Here is a 24,654-nt window from a genome sequence, read left to right as displayed (position 1 = left end):
TCACATGGAGGTGCAGTGCCTTGAAATGTGGGAAAGGTCAAAATTCAAAAGTTGCAAAATGACAAAATATTGAAAGTCACTCCGTGGTGATGAGCGAGTTTCTCAGCGCTTTCTTTGACTTTGACCGATAATTCCTCATCGGTTTTTAGTAAATATCAATGTGTAATTGATATTAACGAATAGATCACTAAATTTTCTTTATAATGATACCCTACATGATATGATTATCGTTCACATGGAGGTGCAGTGCCTTGAAATGTGGGGCAAGGTCAACATTCAAAAGTTGCAAAATGACATTCTATTGAAAGTCACTGTTCTTTTTTCAGTGGTGATGACTGAGTTTCTCAGCGGTTTCTTTTAATTGTTTTCATGCACCTTAACGTCAACATTAACATGGAATAAAACAAACATCTGCACAAGCAAAAACATAACAAACAAACAAACAAACATGCATGGGTATTTCAAACCACGACTCAAACCATGTTATCTCACAGAACCATCACTACAGAAGCAGGGGCTTGATATGAATGGATTTTCATCTCCATTGACACAGACAAAAGAACAATGTTCTGTATTGACCCTTCATGACTATTTCTGCTCGTTTTGCAGCTTTTCAATTCAGACCTCATCCAACAATTTTTAATCCTGCTCTTTTCGTGTTGGCATGATCATAACAAGCATGAATATGCATTGTTTAAAATTGGGAGTTGGGAGAAAGTAATGGTCAAACTCAGATTTCCAAACCCCTTTTTGCTCGTTTTGCAGCTTTTCAATTCAGACCTCATCCAACAATTTTGAATCCTGCTCTTTTCGTGATGGCATGATCATAACAAGCATGAATATGCATTGTTTAAAATTGGGAGTTGGGAGAAAGTAATGGTCAAACTCGAATTTCCAAACCCCTTTTTGCTCGTTTTGCAGCTTTTCAATTCAGACCTCATCCAACATTTTTTAATCCTGCTCTTTTTGTGATGACATGATCATAACAAGCATGGTATCATTTTAAAAAGAATTAAATGATCTTTTGAATGATGTAAAATATGCATTGTTTATAATTGGGAGTTGGGAGAAATTAATGGCCAAACACAGATTTCCTAACTTTTTTGAGGGGTGTCATTGAGGGTTGTTATATTAAAAATTTGTTCATGGGGTCCGTATCACTGTGGCGTTTTTCTTTATTAGAACAAAACAATTATTTGAAGAGAAGTGGGTGTCTGAATATGAAGCGGTAGGGAGTTTCATAGTTTAGGATAAATTATTTAGTATTAATATATAATAGAGCTTCAATTGAGAAATGTTTAATTCTTCGAATAGAATTGAAGAACCTGTATTCATGTTCTTGTTACTTTGTTCACGTCACGATGAGACCAGTAAAGATGCTGGTTAACATTAATAATCTAAAGGCCTACGTGTACGTTCTGCAGCATATGCATGCTCGGTGATCAATTGCATTATATTTAAGGGATATCAGTGCTCGGATACTCTCCAAACTATGAAAACTAGGTAAATTTAACAAAACAGGCAAAAACTATTTTGCTCTGCCAGTGTGTGAAACGGGAATTGTTTTTGACAATACGCATAGTGCCATATTGGAGCCTTAATTGTGGCCAAGTGGATTTGTCTCCCAACTTTAAAATAGAGGGTCGTGGGTTCGAATTCCAGCCATGGCGTAATCTCTTTGAGCAAGATATCTATCCACAATATGCTGCTTAACCCAGGTTCGGTAAATAAGCGCTACCTGCAGGAAGTAATTCCTGAAAGAGCTTTGAGCACTGGAATCGTTAGCCGAGATTAGCCGGGGTAAGAAAGAAGCTAGTATTACACCAATCAATGTCAATCCGTGCATACACCAAAAAATAACATATAAACGTATAAATCAAAGATATGTTAAAAGGAAACCAGTAAAGTAATAAGGCGTTACATAAATATTGAATTATCATTAGTATTGTTATTATTACACATCTTTGATCGACTTACTTTAGTTTGCTGGTAGAAAAGGCCTAAGTAAATCTCAGAGGAACAGTCGAATTCACGAAATCTTTACAGATTGTCTTAGTTTCCACTCCCAGAATATGAAGGGGATCAAACTCCAACACACGACTCTACGCGGGATTGAATTGGTTTGCCATTTTCTGGGATTTCCCTGGCGCGAAATGTTCGATGTTTGTTTATTGAAGGACATAAATCGACGCCTCCTGATTGGCTAACAAACTCTTGAGATAACTGTGATTCAGTCGTTTTGAAAAAAAAAATGAAAGAAGTTCAGCGAGAGAGTCAACGTGTATGTGACGAACTTAAAATGTTTTGTCTGGTGTAAGGGTATCTATGAGTGTGTGTGTGAGGGTGTGCGAAGGTGTGTTTCTGTGGGGGAGGTCCGGTGGGGACAAAGATACATCAGTGTAGAATCATCAAAAAGCGTCGGTGGATGGATATACAAACATGGCGAAGGGGTATGTGAGGTAATGCTGGCGCAAAGAAAGAGGGGGAAAACATAACAATTGAACTTGATTAACTTAAACTGTAGCATTTTAAGCAGCGTAAGAGAAAGAAGTCGAGAATTCAATAATGGGATGGGATAAATGGAAACTATATTAATTTTCACGCCAATGTTTTCATACATGATTTTTCAGTGTTTTTATCAGTGAATAAATTTAAAATTAGTAATTTTATAATTAGTAACTGTTCCGCTTTGATAACTTAAATATTTCACTTTGATTCATATTATCATTTAAGTAAAAATATTTGTTTATTTATGTTACTAAGCATTGTCATCTTTGACTCAGATTTTGACTTTACACACTAAGAAATAAAGGTTCAAAATTGAACCCCGAAAGGTTGATGCAAAATCAGCACCCTTTGGGTTCAAAAATTGAACCCCTGATTTGGGGTTCAAAAATTGAACCCTGCGGTTGGGGTTCATTTTTGCACCCTGCGGGTTCAAAACTGCACCCCTGTGGATTCAATTTAAAATTTAGGGGTGCCGTCTTTTGCTGTCAAAGGCTTTAATTTCCAAAATCCAGCATAATCATATCAACTTGCTTTTTACCCCTGTACAATTCAGCAAGGTCATTTGATGTAAGCAACAGTTGCGTCTCAAAGGAGTACTTTCTGACAAAACGGAATGGGAGTCGAAGTGCTTCATCAGCCACGAAATAACTATGTTCTCAAACGTCTTGGATATTATGCTGGTTAAAGAGATAGAACGGTATATTTGCAGCTAAAGGCCTGGTCACACCGCCCGAGCTTTGCTGGAGCGGTCGTGGAGCGGTAGGGAGAGAGGGTCGAATTTTGCTCACAAAATTGGGGGAAAAAATCGAAAACAAAAATCGAAAAAAAACAAAAAAAAAACAATCGAAATCGAAAATGGTGAACGGTAGCTAGCGGTGATGATTTTTTCTCTCCGCTCCATGACCGCTCCAACAACGCTCGGGCGGTGTGACCAGGCCTTAACGTCTTGTTGCCTTTCTTGAAGACCTGAGCTATATGCGCTTTCTTCCAGCCCTTTGGAAGAACACCAAATTTCAATGATTGGTTAAACAGGAAGGTGAGAATTGGACTTATTTCCGATGTCATCTCTTTGAAAGAATTGCTGGAATGTAACCCGGACCAGTGGCTTTGGATGCATCTAGTCCCTACGAAGCTTCTCAACACTTTTGACACAGACTGAAATATCTTCCATTGTACAACGTCTACTTAGCTTGTTGTACGAGCAAATGGGAGGATGAATGTCTAACATTCGTACCGTTGCACACAAGACGTAGCGTCCAAAATGTACCTTTGCACGGCTTTAGGATGTGACGACACAATACGATTCAATTAACTGCGCACAGTAAAAATGCAGGTGCAATACCCGTATAGCCTGCTGGCTAAAAGCGCAATGCTGCCCGAGGTGTTCGCTTGTGGGATTTTGCTTTCGCTTTCCATATTTTTGCTCCCTTTTCATAGATTACTGCAAGAAATAAATTCATAAATTCGCTAAACTCCGAGGCGTTGTACAACACAAATAACGAATATTCTTATTCGTGCAATGGTGCGAGATTTCGCATTCGGTGAAAGAAAGAAACACTCTATTCAACTCGGCTAACGCCTCGTTGAATAGAGCATCTTTCTTTCAAATCTCGCACCATCGCACTCATGCCTATTCGCTATTTGTATATTTATATAATATTGACTGGCATAGAATGAGATACAAACCTATATTGCCCGATGTGAATCCAATATTGCCCAAGCCGAAGGCGCGGGCAATATAGGATTCAGAGAAGGAAATATAGGTTTGTATCTCATTCTATGCCAGTTGATATTATTATTATTACCTATATAGTAAATTGATTTTTTATAGGCTCCCCTGAAAAATCATCCATTAAAGGCCTACTTGTAATGCAGAATCCTTTGTTTGTCACTATATTTTCAATTTCGTCTGCACCATAACAAGCGAATCTCTTAGAAGTAGCCATTTTCTCACGTCACATTCACACTGCGGATACACAAAGTTATTTGTCTATGTACATGTGCATGACATGCATCGCACTACGCGCTGCGCTGAATAGAGCCGCGCTGCGCTACAACTGCGGTCTCTTCACAAACTGGTTCCAACCGGATTTCGCGAATATTGCCCGCTGTTAAATTTACACACAAAGTTAATGGGAAAACCCGGAAGAGAGAAAATACGGCACGATATTGACCGCTGCGAAATCAGAGAACGCAAAATATGGATAATGATTGCTACGGAGAAACACCTCGTATAGGTAATAATGATGGATATCTAGAAGGAAGGATATTAGGAAGAAGGGCAATATCCGGTTCGGAGGTGAAAACCGATTCAAATTGACGACTAAGGACGTCGCTCTTTTCTTGGCTGGAAGATTTAAACATCCTTCGTGAATATGGTAAAGAAGTTGCTAAATACCTGTGGAGTCATGCCTGAGTCTTTTAATATATTGATAAAATACTTTCGGTTTTTCTCTTAGACTAGAACCGATGACATCATCAAGGTACTCCCATCTCGCGGAGCGAACGGACCTCTTGACATGGGATCTCAGCTTCATGAATCTTCCTGAGATTGGTTTTTAAGAGCACGATTACATACAGAATGCTTCTGTCTGATCTTGCTCTTAATTTCCCTTAATGAGGTAAGGCAGGTTGAATATGTTACTGCTAATCATTCTAGGGATATAATTCCCCTCTAGGTACATTAATTGAAAGACTTGTGCCAGGACTGTTGAAAAAGAACTCATCAGAGAAGGACCGAAGCTCAGATCTGATCTTCTCAAAGCGTGCCTTTTTATAATTGTAGACTCTGTCTGTTTAACGATAAATGAGATTAACAAAAATTGGTCAAAGGTGTGTGACAAAGAAAGTGATATTATCTGAACAGTTGACCAAATTAATGAGTTTGCAGATATGAGGGATAGTGTTGTAATCATGGTAATGGCTTACTGAACAGAACACAAACTAAGGATATGATTGATTTATTATGTACACAGTGATTTCTACTCAGTACTCAGGTTATTATTTGTACTTTGCATATATATATATATATTTTGTATTGTTGCATCATGTGATTGTGCTTTTTAACATAAAAGCGAATAAAGAAAAATTCATTTATTTTTCTGATGTCAGACAGAACTGGTGAAGTCAATCTGGACACTAGAATCATAATCGCTGATCACCAGAATCGGCTTGATGAAGTAGGGTTACTAGTAAATAAAAGATCTGACATATTCTGTTGTCTCGTTAGAAAGTTCACGACCTGTTTGACGTTATGGTTATCAAGAAGAAAGTTGAATGGGTGGGCACTACTTTTGTAGACGCTTGCAGGGCAAAGCTTTACAAAAATCAGAGTCCTTATCAATGTCCGTCATGTTAAAATCACTAGCAAGTACTTTGTAACCACCAGGAGGAAGCTTACTCAAGGAAACTTCAAGCCCAGGAAGGCCATTGGGATCGTTATCATGGGTGTTGTAAAACACTCCTAGATATGATAGATCTTTCTGACCGTGGGACCTTAGTCCACATTATTTCGCAGTCAGCGTCATATTCAGGAAAAGCTACTGCGAGCAGCGTTTTTCTAACTGCGAAAAGGATACGTCCATGACCGGTGTGTTGGCTCAGTTGGTAGAGCGTCCGTCTCACAAACGGGAGGTCGGGGGTTCAAACCCCGGCCGCGTCAGACCAAAATACGTTAAAAGATGGGAGTTGCTGCTACCCTGTTTGGCGTTCAACGATTAAAGGGATAGAGTCTCGTCGATCTGGTACTGCACAACGGCTGCTGGGCCCACGATCAATTTGGCAAAGCAAATTTTCGGAGTATTTCATTTCATGTCTATTTCGAACAATTAAAAAAAAATATAGATTTTCATCATCATTGTTGTCTTTCCGCCATTCGTCATACATATCAAGATGTGCTGGAAAAGGTTCAGGGTTAGTAATAGTACCGTTTCCACTAGTTTCAGTTCCAAATATTAACAGAATCTATCAGTTTTTTGGGAAAACTAATAATTTAATGTTTTGCCGGCGAACGCCTAGAGCATGTCTTTCCACATTTATTTTATTACAACTAATGAGGAAGGGCTTCTTACAAAAATGACGTTTTAATTTAGGTAATCCCCCGGCATTGGTTATTGTTTATTTTATTATGTACATATATATTGTTAGGTTTCTGGTTATGTCATGTGTTCTTGGAACAAAAACGATAAGCATAAACAATAAAGCGAATGTTATATTCGTTAATATAGATATTCGGCAAAACAAAAATAGTCATTATATGAACAAAAACGACTACATTTATAGTTTTCTAAATGGTTTATTTACTAAAGCTCCAACATAGGCCTATACAATGTAAGGTCCATGTGTTCTCGGTGCTTGAGACAACTTGAACCAGCCGAAAAATTAGGTGCCGAGTTGTCCATCGTAAAAACTTACCCCGAACGTTTAACTAACCTTAAACCTAACCCTAACCCAAACACTATGGTAAGGTTGATACGAGAATACACAAATAAACTGTGAAATCATAGTCTAAATTCATTTCATTAATTTGTATTCAATACAATCATTTGTCAACAAAGCAGCGATCCGATAATGGACAACTCGGCGGGACCGAGTTAGATGGTATCCATATTTGCAGCACTTTTCCGTCCATTACACTCTTTTCTGTATCTGGTGTTTTTGCACTCATATTTCAGAACATACATTGATAAATTAATAGCTAACAAGATGCAGATAACCATGAAAAAATCTCTTAACGTTAGACCATTAAAGAAAACAGAATCTACTTAAATTCCAGTGTTTTTTTTCCATTCCGACCACTAGGATTATTGACACCAGTGAATATGACTGATAAACATGCCTCGATTGGGCATAACAAGCATAAATGCCCCCTCCCCTCATTAAGAAGAGGTTTTTGTTAATTTCATTCAATTATTACATTAACAGGCAACAGACTGTTCTTCCACAGGGCGAAGCTAAAGAAGATAGTTGCATTGAAATCTTTTCGACCGTGACAATAACCCGTTTATAATTGGCGGTGGGAACAAAGTTCCCCACTGCAGTTTATGAACAGACGTCATCTGCACAATATTTTAGATATTGATAGCAGTGTATAGGGCATTTTGTGTGACACATCACACGACAACCACGGCTAGCTGAAGACAGTGGGCAGAGGATTAATAATTAATAAAGTGAGTATTTGTCTCTGATGGCAAATGTTTTGTTAGCTGCACAGTATCATCCTTTAAGAATTATCATCTTAATCTATTTTTTCATCATATGCCACCTTGGGATTTAACATTTTATCGAATGAAATTCAATTAACTTGTATTATCACTTTGTTCTGACAGGCAAGAGCAAGGTGATGAAACACATATCGTTTTTTATTAGAAGACCATGCAACATTGTCAATAACGTTTGACCAGTACAAATTTGCAACAACATAAAATATATTTAACGGTTCATTGTTGGACCTCAGGAATGTCATTCCCGAATATGGGAAAGAGGTATATTTTGGGCGTCCATGATGGCCGCTATCCGAGTATAGATAATGTATATACATCGTGACGTCGACAAGTGGGTTCATGTGTTTGGGTGTGCTTGTGCATCTGTCATGTCTTTGTGCAAGTACATGACGCAGTATGTTTGGTGCTCTAATAAACGCACATGGCAGCCATTCGCACCAAAGTGATTAAAGGGATATTCCAGGCTGGAAATATTTATATCTCAATAAATAGAGTAAAATCCGCAAAGCAAAATGCTGAAAATTTGATCAAAATCTGATAACAAATAACGAAGTTATTGAATTTTAAAGGTTGCATTATTCCAGTAAAACAGTTCTGGGCATTCTTTATGAATATTGATTAGGCGGGTTGATGATGTCATATCCCCAAAAGTTCTTTTGTATTTTATTATATGAAATTATGTTTATTCAAAATTTTCTACCAAGAACTAAAACAATTGGTCTGACAACTTATTAAGTGAATTAGTTATTTATTGCTGCATTTCATTTCATCATAATGGAGACACACCAATTTACACATATATGAAAAATGAAACATTTATGATTTCATGTAATAACAAAAGAAAAATGAGAGAGGGGATGTGAAATTATCAGCACATCTAATGAATATTCATGACGACGTGCATATAACTGTTTTCACAAAATCTCGATAAACTTTAAAATTCCATAACTTCGTTATCTGTTATCCGATTCTAATGAATCTTTCAGCATTTTACTTTGTGAATTTTACTCTACTTATTCAGATATAAATATTTTAAGCCCGGACCATCCCTTTAAGGATTTAACGCTCAGTTATGAACCACCCTACAAAGATGACGTGGGAGGGGGAGGTGTTTCATGTTTTTTCGGCCACTAAACATTGTCGCTTAAACCTGGTCATTTCTGGTGTGCAGGTTGATGTATTCAGTCAGGGTAGGTTCGGGAATATTACTAGACTTCCATTGTAAAAGTACCCATGAGTCCACTTTGAGCTTTTTCCACAATCCAAGATGGCGTCTAAATTGGTCGCCAATTTATGAATGCTCATTCCTCAAGTGTCTCTTGATATGTAAACAGATTTTAAATGTATCGAATGAAATTCCAAAAAGATTTGAAATCTGTAGAAAATATGAAATGATATGAAATGGCGTCTAAAATGACTGAAATATCCTTAATTCACCACGTACCCGAAAACAAAAATTAAGTTAAAAATATATAATTTTATCACTAGAAACTCAAATTAAGCACAGATATCCCCCAACATCAGTTGATCATTATGGATTAAAAAAATGACTATGTATCTAAGAGAAAACTGCGAAATACACTAAAACGCTTTTTTTAGTCCACACTGTAACAGTAGGCCTATATCATAAAGTCATAATAAGGTAGTAGAGCTAGTGAATTGGAAATTTATAAAACTTAAAGAAAACTTTTTCTTAAAAAAAACACACGCATAGAGGGTAATGTTGGTACTATTTCAGCATTTTCATTGATTTTAAATCCGATAATGATAACTCAGGGCCATGTGATGTGTTGGGGATCGAAACACGGACATCCAGACGGATACATACATATATTATAATCGTTAACCCTTCTTGACCACTCAGCCACGATATGTCCATTGATTTAGGAACCATTTAAACAAACTGCTAGTTCTTCAGAAGAAAGTAATGAGGCTCATGACATATTCGAATTACAGATGTCCAAGTATTCCTATATTTCTGCAATTGAAGATTTTGCCTCTTGATGATTTAGTCTCCTTCAATTGCTTGATATTTATGTACAAATCACAATCCTCTAAAAACTGTTAATTTTTAAAAGATGCATTTGTTCTTAACTCAAATGTCCATTTGTCCAATACACGGCAGAAAAATCTTATCCACCAGCCACTTGCAAGAACAAATACTGCTTTGAATTATTTTGTGATAGTTTGTACAAAAGAATGGAATAAGTTACCACAAAACTTTAGATCCAGTCCAACACTGCCCATATCTAAAAATTCATGTCGAAAATATTTATTTGAAAGACTACAAAATATCTTAAATTGATTCTTGATAAAACAAATGTGTGTGTGTGTGTGTGTGTGTGTGTGTGTGTGTATGTGTGCGTGTTGTGTTTGTATGTATTTTTCTATTTAGTCTTTAGATATTGTAAATTGTAAATATTTTTTTTTTCATCTCATTATTGTTGTAATGTACTTTATAAGGGGCCCCTCTAACAAGCTCTGCTTCTATGGGGTCCCAAACCTATCATGTATTCTCATTTTTGTTAAACTATATAATATGTATCTTGTTCTTGATTGGTTTGAATAAATTTAAACTTTGAACTTTGAATTTTAAAGCATTAAACTGTCTTTTGAATCGTTAATAGAATGGCGTCTCCAGATGAGATAGATGATGACAAGATTCTGAAGGAAGTTGCCAAAATGTCAAGGCAAAATTTGGAACTAGAGGACCTCGGAGAAGCACTAGGGATTACCGTTGCAGATATAGGAAGTGCTATGGTGAAAAACCAGAATGGTGCAACGTATGAAGGGTCCCTTGCATTGCTGAGAAAATGGTACCGAGGACAATGGGCTTCAGAATGGAAGAAGAAGTTGATAAACGCCCTGACCCAAAAAGAGCGGCATGACATAGTAAAAAAGTGTTTCTCCAATATAGGTTTGTGAAATCGAATGTTTTAATCTTGTCAATGAAACCTACATAATAAACTCCTCAAAATTTTTTGGAAATCTGACTTTGATCGATCATCCCTCCTCGGCTCGGTTTTAAGAAATATCAATGTGTAATTCATATTAATAAATAGAACATTTAATTTTCTTTGAAATGATACCCTACATGATATGATTATGGTACACATAGAGGTGTAGTGCCTTGAAAAGTGGGGCAAGGTCAAAATTCAAAAGTTGCAAAAAGACACAATATTGAAAGTCACTGTTCTTTTTTCCGTGGCGATGAGTTTCTTAGCGGTTTCTTTTAATTATTTTCATGCACCTTAACATCAACATTAACATGGAATCAAACATACCTCTGCACAAGCAAACACATAACAAACAAACATGCATGGGTATTTCAAACCACTACTCAAACCATATTATCTCACAGACAGAACCATCACTGCAGAAGCAGGGGCTTGATTTGAATGGATTTTCATCTCTATTGACACAGACAAAAGAATCATGTTCTGTATTGACCCTTCATTACTATTTCTGCTCGTTTTGCTTGCAGCTTTTCAATTCAGACCTCATCCAACACTTTTGAATCCTGCTCTTTTCGTGATGGCGTGATTATAATAAGCATGATATCATTTTAAAGAAAATTAAATGATCTTTTGAATGATGTAAAACATGCTTTGTGTAAAATTGGGAGTCGGGAGAAATTAATGGCTAAACACAGATTTTTTTGGAGGGGTTTATATTGGTAATTATTCTTCCCTCTTCCTCTCTAGAATATTAAAGGTAAATGCTAGTTTTGGTAACGATATCAAAATGAGTTCGTACAGAATCCAATGAAATGACCACCAAAGTGTCTGTTTGTATAAATAAAATGTATGTGCCAAAGGATTCTGGAAGAAATTGTGTAATTGCTGAGAAATCAGCAAATAAGCACAGGATTTTGGGTAGAGCGTCGGGCCCGACATTCAAAGCAATAATATGCACTGTCCCACGTGCGCTTATCTGTGTTGGGGATCTTCAGTCTGAACATTTTTCAGCGTAGATTTCAAGATTTCACGAAGTTCAGTTTATGTAACTGTACCAGATCTAGATCCTCGATGATATACTGACAATTAAGCCTTGTTTTACAGACTTTCTCATGAAATCAGTGTTTACTGCAACTACTGGAATTTCTCTTTAAACACTCTTCTCCCCCTCTTTTTCTATTTTCATCAGAACAAAAGCTGTATATTTTTTGTTCATTTGTATAAATATAAAGCATCTAACATTTTAAAGACAATAATGACAATGCTGCTGCTCTGATAATTAATGATGATGATAAACAATGAGGATGTCAATAATATTTTGATTAAATTAACAGTAAAACAATATGCCATTGAAAACAAGAATAACTACAATAATATAAGGAATAATAAAAAATTTTGTTTAAGGACGTTCCACAGTTATGTTTGTGCACATTATGATCTGCGCATAATTTACACTCTGCGCGCTGACGTCACAATGGATGAACAGGTGATTAATTAGCTGCGGGTATGAGCTGATTTTTCTCATCTTCTGCACTTTAACTGCAGATCCGATGCGTTATTTCATGAATATAAAAAATGGAATTATCCCATGGACCATTAAAAAAATATTCTCTACAATTTCAAAATACTTTACTCTGCAGTGCTGCCAAGAATCACGAATATTAGCCCGAGTTTGAATAAATGGTAGAGTGGTTTTGATTTTTTCTTCACATAGATACTAAGCATTCGGCGCATTTTTGGTGTTTTAAAAAGCACATTTGCTCTAATAAAAATGGTGATAGTTTAAAAACAAGCACATGAACCCCTATTTTTTTATGTTTGTACCTCTTAGGTATACCTTCCTCTACAACTCTGCAAATTTTTGTGAAAATGACATGGATTTTTAATAAAGTGCAGCATTTATTGTACGTTTGTAGTTTGTTACTAAAATTTTACATTTTTTAGATTGGGATTTTGTTATCTTTTACGCCATTTTTAAGAACTGACAGTGCTGTTAAACTTAAAATTGCAAACAAATAGCACTATAAATATATTCTCCATTCTAACGATACAATTATTAACTCTCTTGCGAAATTTGATGACTTTTTCATGTATTTTGACTGAGTAATAGAGGTTTAAACTCATTGTAGTAATCTTGGGCGGTCTAAAAATGCCAAATTCTTTTGAATGCGCAATTCTTAAAAACATCAATTTGGGTGAACTTTGAAGCTCTATAGCAAAAAATCAAGCACATGGACCTATGTTAATTTTTGCATATTTCGAATATTAAGGTTCTAAAGTATCTATGTGCAAAGTTTGGTGAAAATGACATGGATTTCACTTTAACTGTGGAACGTCCTTAAAGGAATAAAAAGGAATGTGATGATTGTAGGATAGGAGGAAAATTGAGAAAAATAAAGGATTAAATTGATAGATAATGATAATGACATTGTTGGAAAAAAATGAGGAGAATTTGGAGAAGCATGGACATGATGGTAACGATTTTACGATCATTTCCCTCGTTATCAACATTACTTTCTTAGAGGCATGAATAGGACAATATTCATTATTGTAGAACTAAGACTCCTGTAATTAAAATAAAATGAGCATAATCATATGAATAAGTAATTTTTTTTCTTCAAACATTGTATTATATCGATTTTGTCTTTGCTGGTGTTATTTATTTATTTTGTTTTATTTATTGCATATATTTAAAAAGGGCAACCCAATCAGCAGAGATACTGGTTTTCATGATGCCCTTTGTAATAATACAAAATAACAATATACGCAAACATGTATAGTAAAAAGAAACAAAGCTGATAAAGCAAGACTAAAGTTATATACATATAGTGAACATCAATACAAAGTACATGTACATTACAAAGTACAATGTACATGTATATGTAAATAATCTTAGGAAATTAGGTGAAAAAGGTGAATATAATAATGCCTGACAATCAACAAGAAAAATGCTTGTAAATACAGCTCGGATTTATAACAAGAGAGATAAGCAGGTAAAACATAGTAACAGAAATAGGCTGAATTAGATTAACTAAATATATTAACACACACAGAGACACAATCCTATACCTATACACATCCATAAATTATACACAATTAAAATATATAAATAAATGTGTGTTAACAAACTTGACATTAACATTAACTGGCAAAATCTACTGCATATGTTGTTATACGTTTTACAATATACATATGCATGATCATCATAAATAAATGGATTCTTTGGGCTGAAAATAAAGTGAAATTCACCCCAAAAAAATGCTGAGAATTTCATCAAAAATCTGATAACAAATAGAAAAATTAAAGAGTAGTAAAGTGGGCTAATGATGTCATGTTTCCACTTTTATTTCCCTGTATGTTATTTTATCAAATAATAATTATTACATATTTTCATACATGTATGTATCAGATGTCTCCCTTGTTACAAAATTAAGTTGGAGCAATTGATATTTTACACATTTAATCAGTAGTCAATCCAATTTTTGTCATTCTTGGAGGACAATATTGGATCATGCCTAATTTCAAATAAAATACAAAAGAAAAAAATGGGAATAACTTAAAGGACGAACAAAGAGCTGTTTAACAAAAATGATGAATAATTTTTTTTTAATTTCATAGTTTTGTTATTCCTTGTCCGATTTTGATGAAATCTTCATTGTTTATGTTTGATCTGTTCAAATGAAATCATTTTTTCATTCTGGAGTAGCCCTTTAATTGGTTTATTGATGCTATAAATAAGGTATTATTTCGTTAACGTTAGCTATTGTCATTGTTATTTTAATATACTGTATAGATAGAGTTGACGAACCTATGAGGCCAGCCCAGCCGCAATCAAGCAGGCCAGTTACGGGAAACCCAAGTGGTAAATCCATTTTGTATGCTTTATAAGTGACAATACTAATAGACGGAACAATATACGACCAAAAATACCCTTACCCGGAACAAATCGCAACAAATTATTTTTTCAACGGTTTTTTGGTACTATTTGACCTCAGGAATAACAGACTAAATATCTACCAAAAACTGCATCCAGGAACATGATTATTTTCAAGATGGCGTCTAGGATGGCCACCAATCACTAAAAATGGATATAACTTAATCATTATCCACCCTAGAATCGTATTTCGGTTCATTTTTCATGGTCTAGGGGGTAAACAAATTTGTTAATACAGGCTAGAGTGAATATAAGCACTCCATGCAGTGTACCTGGCAAATCCAAGATGGCGCCCAAAATGGCTGCCGTAGGCTAAAAATCCACAATAATATATCACTTACTTAAGTTTCTATTCAATGGTTTTAAGGGTAAAGTAGTACACTGGAACAAGTTAAAAGGACAGCCAATGGTCTGGTGTGTTCGAAAATTCCAAGATGGCTTCCAAAAATGGAGTTTAAAATGGCTGTTGATGATTTAAATGGACAGTCATTTCATATCCGCCTGGGAATACGATTTTGGTGTTAGACTATGTTTTCAATCGTCAAATAATACATTGGGACAAGTTACAAGGACAGTCAGTGGTCGAGTATGTTAAAAAATCCAAGATGGCTTCCAAAATTGGCGTCTAAAATTGCTGTTGCTACTTAAAAAACCCCGACCTATTTTGCTTAATATCCAGAAATATAATTTTGTGTCTATAACATGGTTAAATGGGTCAAATAATATATTGGGACAAGTTGCAGGGACAGTCAGTGCCACTCAGTCAGACTGCAGGTCCCAAGAAAGTGGCTTCTTTCATCCAAGTGATATTCATGACTTGAGATGTTTTGCATATTTAATGAGCTTGATGCGGACCAAAACACCTCTTTTCATTCGGTCATTGCTGCTCTAATTATGCATCGAATTTCATGAATTTGGTACCATTGTAAAGAAGAAGAATCATTCTTTCAGGTCATGTGTTTGGATTTATTCAAAGATTTTGTAATATAGGTTAAAATTTTGATCTAAAATATGCTACAAAATAAATATTTTCACCTGACAAAAGCTGTTATTTTTACACTTTATTTTTGTTTGAGCCCAAATGATTTTTATATCATGATAAAGCTGAATATGTATGCTTTGAAATGATATAGGTTTCAAAATAAGAATTGGTTTAATCGGGTCAAGATCACACTTTTCATTTGCCAAGTACATAAAGCAGCTTGAAAACAAGTATACTGCACTCTGATTGGTCAAAAAGACCACACAATGGCAAATTCCAACGGTTGCAGTGCCTGGGTTCGTGGGAAGGTCACACTTCCCACGTGGTAATCTCCTCAAATACCCCGCGCCTGTTGTTCTGTGAACCTTATCCAGCCAATCAGAACTCTGGATTTCATGCAAGTACAAAATTTCAGAAATCTCGTCTTGTACCTTGGTGGGAAAAGTGTGATCTTGACCCGATTAAAAGGTGCCGCATATCAAGAGTGTCATTGTGAGAAAGTACAGAAGTTCAGCTTTATGGTGATATAGATATCATTGAGGCTCAAAATAAAAAGTTTTGCACAATTTGCAAAAGAAAACAGGAAGAAAATTCAGTTTTGAGGCACAATTTCAGGCCAGAAATTTACTTATTTAACAAAATATTGTATACAAAATAAATTACCAATATGAAAGAGTAACTTTTACTCTATCTGATGGTGCAATAATATTTCATTTAACTTGAGGTTAAAACAGGTAAATTCTTAGAGAAAGAAAATCTCACGAATCACGAGATTTTGCAAGGAGGGGGATTTAGCCACGAGATGATTTGGATGAATCTGGCCTTTTTTCTCATTAGCATAGGGACCTGCGGTCTGACTGCACTGTATGGCAACAAATCTAAGATGGCTTTCCAAAATTGATTCTTAATTGGCTGCTGATAGTTAAAACGAACATAGCTTATTTAATATCGGCCTGGAAGATGCGATTTTGGTGTCCAAACCACTGGTTTCAAGGGTCAAATAATACATAAGGACAAGATTTAAGGACATTCAGTGGTCTGGTATGATAAAAAAATCCAATATGGATTCCAAAAAATCATTCTTAAATGGCTGCTGATACATGAAATTATAGCATAGCTCATTTTGTATCCGCCTGTGAGACATGACTTTGGTGGTGTCTAAGCTCTGGTTTCAATTGTCAAATTATATATTAGAACAAGTTACAATGACAGTCACTGGTCTAGTATGTCCAGAATTCCATGATGGTTTCCAAAAATGGAGTAAAGAAATGTCTGATGTTACTTAGCAAAGGACATAGTTTGCTCGATATCTGGCTGGGGAATATGAGTTTGCTGTCTAAATCATGGTTAAAATGGTCAAGTAATACATTAGAGTAAGTTACAAGAACAGTCAGTGGTCTGGAATGTTAAAAAACTTAAATACTTAAAAGTAGACATAGTTTATTTGAAATACATCTTGGAGATATGATGTTGGTGTCAGTACATTAGAGTTTAAAGGTCAAGTAATACATTGGGCTAGTTTGAAAGGGCAGTCAGGTGTGAAGCATGTTCGAGAATAGAAGATGGCTTAATAATTGGGTCTTATTGTTTTAAGTGGATAAGGAACATTACAAATACACCTGGGGATATTATTTTGGTGTCTACACTAGGATTTCAAGGGTAAGAAATACTTTGGGACTGGTTACCATGATATGCAGTTGTCTATTGTGCAATAAAATCCAAGTTAGCTTCAGAAAATTGGTTCTAAAGTGACTGCTGTTACTTAAAAGTGGACATTGTTCATACAATATCAACCTGTGAGAAAATAACTTTGGTGCGTACACTTGAACGCATATTGATAAGTTTTCATATTGTTTTATGAGTTGGTAACAGCACCCATTTTTATGAAATTTTAGAATCTACCTTGGATTTTTTGAGAAAATGGAATGCTAACCATCCTTGTTACTTGTCCAAATGTACTTTTTGACCTTTCATACCACAGTTTAGACACGAACATTATTTCTCACAGATGATATTATAGAACTCTGACCATTATTGAGTGATATAAGTGGTTTAGATGCCTTTTTTGAAAACCCTCTTGGATTTCTAGGCAAACACAACTGCATATCAATGTGACCAGTCCAAAGTATTATTTTAACCATGAAACCATAGCGTGGACACCAAAATCATATCTCCTTGGTGGATTTTAAATGAACTATGTCCATTTTTAAGTAACAGCAGTCATTTTAGATTTTTGGAAGCCATTTAGATTTTCGATATACTGGACCACTGACTGTCATTGTAACTAATTTTCCAACTTTTAAAAGCATGGTTTAGACATCGAAATCACTGACGGATATTAAACGAACTATGTCAATTTGTAAGTAACTGCGGCTATTTTATACTATTTTTTTAAAGCTACCGTGGACCCTTGGACATACATGTACTTGACCACCGATTGTCCTTGTAACTTATCCCAATATATTATTTTAAACATTCAACCATGGTTAATGCACATAAATCATATTCCCAGATATTGAACAAACTGGGTTTTGGTTGATTTTTTACTCAAATTTTCTTTTTTACCTTATCGGACAATGGACTGTCCTTGTAACTTGTTCCAATGTATTATTTGACAATTGAAACCATGGTCTCGACACTAAAATCATATCTCCCAGGTGGATATGATATGACCTATGTCTATTTCAAGTATCGAAAGCCATTTTAAACTAAATTTTTGGAAGCCCATCTTGGAATTTTTGACACACCAGACCACTGGCTGTCATTGTAACTTGTCCCGATGTACTACTTCACCCTCAAAACCATTGAATAGAAACCAAATTAAAGCCAAATGATTTTTAGCCTACGGCAGCTATTTTGGGCGACATCTTGGATTTTACCCACTGGACCATGAAATATGAACCGATATATGACTCTGGGGTTGATAATGAGTGAGTTATATCCATTTTCAGTGAATGGTGGCCACCTTGGACACCATCTTGAAAATAACTATTTTCCCGCATGCGGATTTTGGTAGATTTTTAGCATGTTATTCCTGAGGTCAAATACTGCCCAAAACAGTTGAAAAACGTTATGTTGCAATGTGTTCCGGCCAAACCATATATTGACTCGTCTACAAGGATTTTTAAAGGAAATACTAGCCATACTATAATAGGACTATGAGCGTTGTATTTGCACTGATTTTGTTTCTAGCTATTTACTTGAAAACAAAGCAGGTAATTAATATGGCGGTAATATAATTTTTTTTTATCAAATGTGATGCATATTATTCAAAATTTGGTGTGAACAAGTTTTCAAATTTGCTTCCTCATACCCTTTTCGCATGATTGGTCTATGGGTAAAAATACAAATATGTAAATTATTGCTGTTATATATTGCTGATATATTTTATTTTATTTTATTTTATTTCAGCATTTTTCCAATAGAAATTAGTAACAAACATAATGTACAACATTAAAAAAGTTGTGATACATTTCCTTTTACAAAAATGAATACAAAATAGTAATTCATTGGCAAAAATGTATATAGGTACTGTTAGTTTGCAATATTATATGTTGTACTTTGTTGAGTAGGAAAAAAAATGCTGGAGACCGCTACCATGAGCAATGCTTGACTAGGGCAGCGGCCTTAAACGTGATAGCGAAATAAAAAAAGAAAACGAAGTCAAATATAAATCGGGCATTGACTTAAGTAAATTATAAACAGATATTATTAATACGATATTTACATGCAAGGACCTTGTATGCCTGACATTATGTGCACAGTTCACGTGTTTGCATGTGTTTGTGCATGTGCAAATGTGTGCGTGTGTGCAAATGTATATTTAGAAATGTGTGTGTATGTATAAGTGTGTGTGTTGAGGGTGTGTGTGTGTGTGTGTCGATATATGACGGCGTGCGGGTAGTATTAATTAGGAATTATTGAATGGTTCCAGGATTACAGCTTGAAATGATAGAAAAGTTTGATACTATGACTATACTTTTTTCAATACATAAATTTTTCTGATGTAACACTTTATGAGATCAGATAGAAATTAAAAATTGACCAAGACCCGAAGAACTCTATATATATTCATGAATTAATCAGAATTGTATTTGCGTGTCATAAATTTTTTAAAGGATGATTTGAGTGAGTTAAGAGAGGGACATTGTTTTAAGTATTGTGGTAAGGAATTCCATGTATCTGGTCCATGATGGCGAACTGATTTTTGAGCAAGAATAAGTTTGGGGTTGTGTAAATGATAATCGGAAGAATGACTTGTTGGATATACATGTATATTTGAATTTAAATTGAATAGATTCTGGAATAATGATGGGAGCTTATTGTAAGTGTATCTAAACAAAAATATACCTGTTTGTTCAGTGTGAATATCCTGTATTTTAAGAGCATTTAAACGCTGAAATAGAGGTTTTGCGTGGGAAAAATAATGTGAATGAGTAACGTTACGAATTGCTCGTTTTTGAAGAGGTAAAAGAGAGTTTATTTTCATTATACTACATTTACCCCATACAATATTGCAATACATCATATGTAAAAGTACTAGGGAGTTATATAGAACCAATAATGATTTTTCAGAAAGAAAGTCTTTTAATTTGTAAATTATTCCTATGTTTCTTGATATAGATGTATGTACATTGTGTATGTGTTCACTCCACGTTAGATTGGAGTCAATTGTTACTCCCAAGAATTTGATAGAGTGCTTTTCAGAAAGAGATAAACCGTCAGTTGATAAATTGGGAGCTGGTAAGTGTGGATTAGCTTTTCGAAAGTGTATAAAATTGGTTTTGCTTATATTGAATTAAACCATAGGGTTTGTTTGTTTTAAACCATTGGGATATTTTAGAGAATTCTGAATTGAGAATATGAGTTAGAGTATCTAAATTAGCATGGGATTGTTATGTATAAAAAAAAATTATATAGATGAAATATTCCCTAAAACTATGGTTGGGTAATTTCTGAATAGAATTGTAGGCCAACTGCATAGTGTTTTTTATGCAGGAAATTTAATGTACTTATAATATTGTTTCTGTAATCAAATGGTGGATGTTAACGTACTACCACTAAATAAACTACTACTTCTACTTCTATTACAACTAACAATACTACTACTATTAATATTAATGATAATGATAACAATAATAACGGTGATCATTTTGGCGACGATGACACCGGCAATTACAGTTCTAGCAATGATTTCAAATGATAAGAATATGTATACGAAAAAGAACAAGAATAAAAAAACAAACGAATAAGAACAGGGCACTGAGAACGATTTGTTAAAGGGGAATCCAACCCAAATAAAAACTTGTTTTAATAAGGAAAAGAAAAATCAGACAAGTTGATAGGTCAAAGTTTGAACAATATTGGACAAACAACAAGAAAGTTATGAAATTTTAACAGTTGTAAATATTGGTAATCGCTATACCCATGGAGACTTCAAATTGGCCGCATATGGGATGTCATAGTGATGTAAGGCAAGGACTACTCTTCCATGTACTCCAATACATATTATGGCTAAAATTTCATTTTTCCAAAAAGTTTTATTTCAAATTTGATTTTTCTTTCATGAGGACATAAAACAATATACTACCTGGGTTATATTTATATTACTGCCCCAGGGGAATGGGTACTTAAGAGAAAACCACAAATCCCTGATAATAAAGTACATGGCCTATGCGAAAGTTGTCCTTGCCCGTTGTCATGATTTACTTACCCAGTTGCCAATTTGAAATCTACATAGTATTAGTGATCTCAATTTTAAAGCAGCTATAACTTTCTTATTGCTTGTCCGATTTCTTTCAAACTTTCACCATTCTGTTCACTTTATTTTTCTACTTCCCAACACAACATTTTATGGCCAAGGCTGGATTCCCCTTTAATTGTTTTTACAGGGGTGCTGGTTTAAATTGTTAAAAACGGATTCGTTACAAGAAGAAGGTGGTTTTCTTTGAGTACAAATTTGACAAAAAAGATTTTTACTAAAAGTTTAATTTTCGGGTAACATTTCTACCAGATTTACAAAGGGTGCTTCCTAATGAGAATACCATGCGCAGCACCCCCGTTTCCCCAAGAACATGAATAAGAATAAGTTAAAGAACAAGCAGTAGTCGTAAAATGATATTTATTTAGAAAAAAAAACATAATTCAGCCCAAAGGCCGGATTACATGAGGTTGACATTGATAATAATTCAAATTTCAATTAAATTCAATTTAAGCACACATTAATATTCGCAGACTTAAAACATCTGTTTAAATGAAAACAATTCAATGATGTAACTAGGAGGAATAAATACACATTAAATACTAAGTTACAATTCAACACTAAGAAAGCAGGAGAGAAAAAAAAGGGAATGAGATAGAGATTATAAGAGAATGAAAGAGAGAGACAAAGAGATTCATATACGTGTATATAAAACTAATGATGGACCATGGAGTGGGAAAAATGGGAATGAGATGGCTTGAATGAGTTGTAATACGAATAAATTATACACAACAAAAAAGTAACTCCCCCTATATCAAATTACTTTCGAACGGAATAATTTCTTTACTCATTAAAGGGATCGTTTAACTTTGTGAGCAGCTGATTAAAAAAATTATCAAACTGAGTTGAAATGTGCGTATGAGTGCCTGTATTTGTCTTCAAAAACCCTGAAACCGACCACAATATAGGATGAAAAACTCAAATTTAGATACAAGTAGCAATTTATTAGCCTGATTTTGAGAACCGTCTAGTAGACGGGTTCCGCTTATGACCAGTTTTCTCCAATTCAAAAAGTCCGTTGGCTATTTTGACTGCCTTCTGTTGTGTGTATCTCCTATACACACACTATTAGCTGCACTGTACATTCAGTGTATACCTTGTACACACTGTATGTAGGTCATGCTGTATTCATCTAGAATTAATGTGTTGTGGTGCACAGATTCCCTGTATACACATAGCCATTGAAACCAGCTCCCAATTATTTCAAACTTTGGTTTACATCTCCAAGGTTTTAAAATTGATGCTGTAAATATAATACTTTGAAACTTTTGGGATGGTATTTTTACACTATAAGCCTAATGTTCAGCCCATTTTCAGGAACCAAAAGGAGATTTTTTTAAATCAGAACAAAGTTAAATGATCACTTTAAGCAACTCCTGGGAAAAATAAGATTGATCGAATGAGTCATGCATGAGTAATCAAAGAATGAATTGAAAACTAATATTTTTGAAAGTCACAAGAGTCTTTTTTCAGATTGTGTAAATACAAAGTTGGGCAAAGGTTGCTTTTAGGTTAATTTTTTGGTTTTATGCTGTTTTACGATCCATCATTTAGCCATTCCACACACAATTTTGTTTGTTCACGGTTGAGTGAGTACATTTTTGTGACGTATCATCATAGGGGTTAACATGTCAAGGAAATTGGAAAATGCCGAGTTACTCGGCCCCTCCCCATTTTTAAATTCTAGATCCACCACTGATTTGTTTATAAATTCTGCTGATTCTCAGAAATTGTTGGGGAAAGAATACCTTTATGCAGCATAAAGACTATTCATTCCCAAGTTTTCGATTGTGCTCCCTCAATCATGAAAATGTAAAAAGTTTGGAAAGTATATGTGGTGATAAAAATTATGGATGATAAAAAAATGGCAATTAAGCCACATTTGAAACCGAATTTGCTCACATTTTCACTTTATTACTCCTCAAAATGAGTCTTTGACATTGAAAATGCCCCTTTTCCCCTTTGATGTGGGCTCACTCATCCATAAATAAACAAATCGATTTGGTTTTTGCAAAGAATTCTGCCCATAGGTAGCCTCTTGTCGAGGCCCTGGCGGCTGCTTCCCGAGCGAAGCGAGCGCAGCGAGCCAGGGCCTCTTCACATCTGAGCTGAATTATATATTCATGAGGAACGTCTTCCTAATGAATATACATGAGTCATGAATATTACCGGTCACCTAGTAAACCAATGACATGATAAAGCTGTTTCGTCCGGGGTTCGGAATACTAGTAGTCCACTATTCTGCAGGGATTCATTTAATTGCGGGACACTAAAGGGGTTACAACCAGCAAAATGCCATAAGTAGTGGTGCTACTACTACTAGTACTAGCCGTAACAGTCCCATCACCGCCCCGAAACTTCCCAGTAGATCGGCCTGGTCAGACTCGAATCAAGGCCGGGAAGCACCAACTGAACAACTCGACTCAAGCATTCCGTTACTGCACCGCGGAGATCGATAAACGACGCAAAGTGGAATCGCATGAAAGATTACATTTTTTCCATATCCTGTGGGTAGATTTACAAACACATCTCGGCCTTTCAGTGCAGATATAATTTCATCGACTTGCAAATCCTTAAATCGGTAAATTTTCAGCATCTTAGAGGCATATTCAATGCTCTTCGCCAATAATCCACGGGTCGCCATTCAAAATGAGCTCATGAATATTCATTATGACGTCATTGCAGCCTGCGCTCTCATTGGATGATTTCACCGACCAATTTTGGTCGGAATATCAGTAAAAACAATAAAAAACTAAAGAAATTCGGTGAAATTCGGCTCAGATGTCAAGAGGCCCTGGCTCGCTTCGTTCAGGAAGCAGCCGCTAGGGCCTCGACAAGAGGCTAGCCCATAGGTTGATAAGCATTACTGCCAAATGACATTGCTAAGGACAGCCTTGAAAAATGTTCCACCATATTGAATAAGGGGTTACTTATTCCTAAACATATGCACCCATATTGTACACAATGTCTACGAGAGAGGAAGTAAAAATTTAAACAAAAGTGAAATAAGGGTTTATTTCATGGACGGTTTTTATTACTTCTGCCAACAGTTTTTCCATGAAACTTCGCACAAGGCTTCAGAGTGTGAATTGCCAATTCGTCCACTGCCAACTTGTCCACTCCCCACATGATCTACCTTCATTTAGTCTAATGTCATTCCGTACATCAACATTTCGTCTAACATCCATATAGTCCAATCTGGTCCAATCATCACTTCGTCTAATCACCATTTCGTCTATTACCATTTCGTCTAATAACCATTTGGTCTAATACCCATGTTCTTTTCATTC

General features: G+C 35.3%; 1 long non-coding RNA gene across 1 annotated transcript; it reads left to right on the top strand.

Moving 5' to 3' along the window:
- Positions 1 to 7,529: 7,529 nt before the first annotated feature.
- LOC135154875 (uncharacterized) lies at positions 7,530 to 14,549 on the top strand. Its single transcript, XR_010294291.1, has 3 exons — positions 7,530 to 7,676; positions 10,358 to 10,647; positions 14,481 to 14,549. It is a non-coding gene; the product is annotated as an uncharacterized LOC135154875 (long non-coding RNA).
- The last annotated feature ends 10,105 nt before the right edge of the window (positions 14,550 to 24,654 follow it).

This window comes from Lytechinus pictus, chromosome 8, assembly GCF_037042905.1.
Source record: "Lytechinus pictus isolate F3 Inbred chromosome 8, Lp3.0, whole genome shotgun sequence".
Lineage (NCBI taxonomy): Eukaryota > Metazoa > Echinodermata > Echinoidea > Temnopleuroida > Toxopneustidae > Lytechinus > Lytechinus pictus.
The sequence above is the reverse complement of the archived record's forward strand: the minus strand, read 5'-3'. Positions and strand labels throughout refer to the sequence as shown.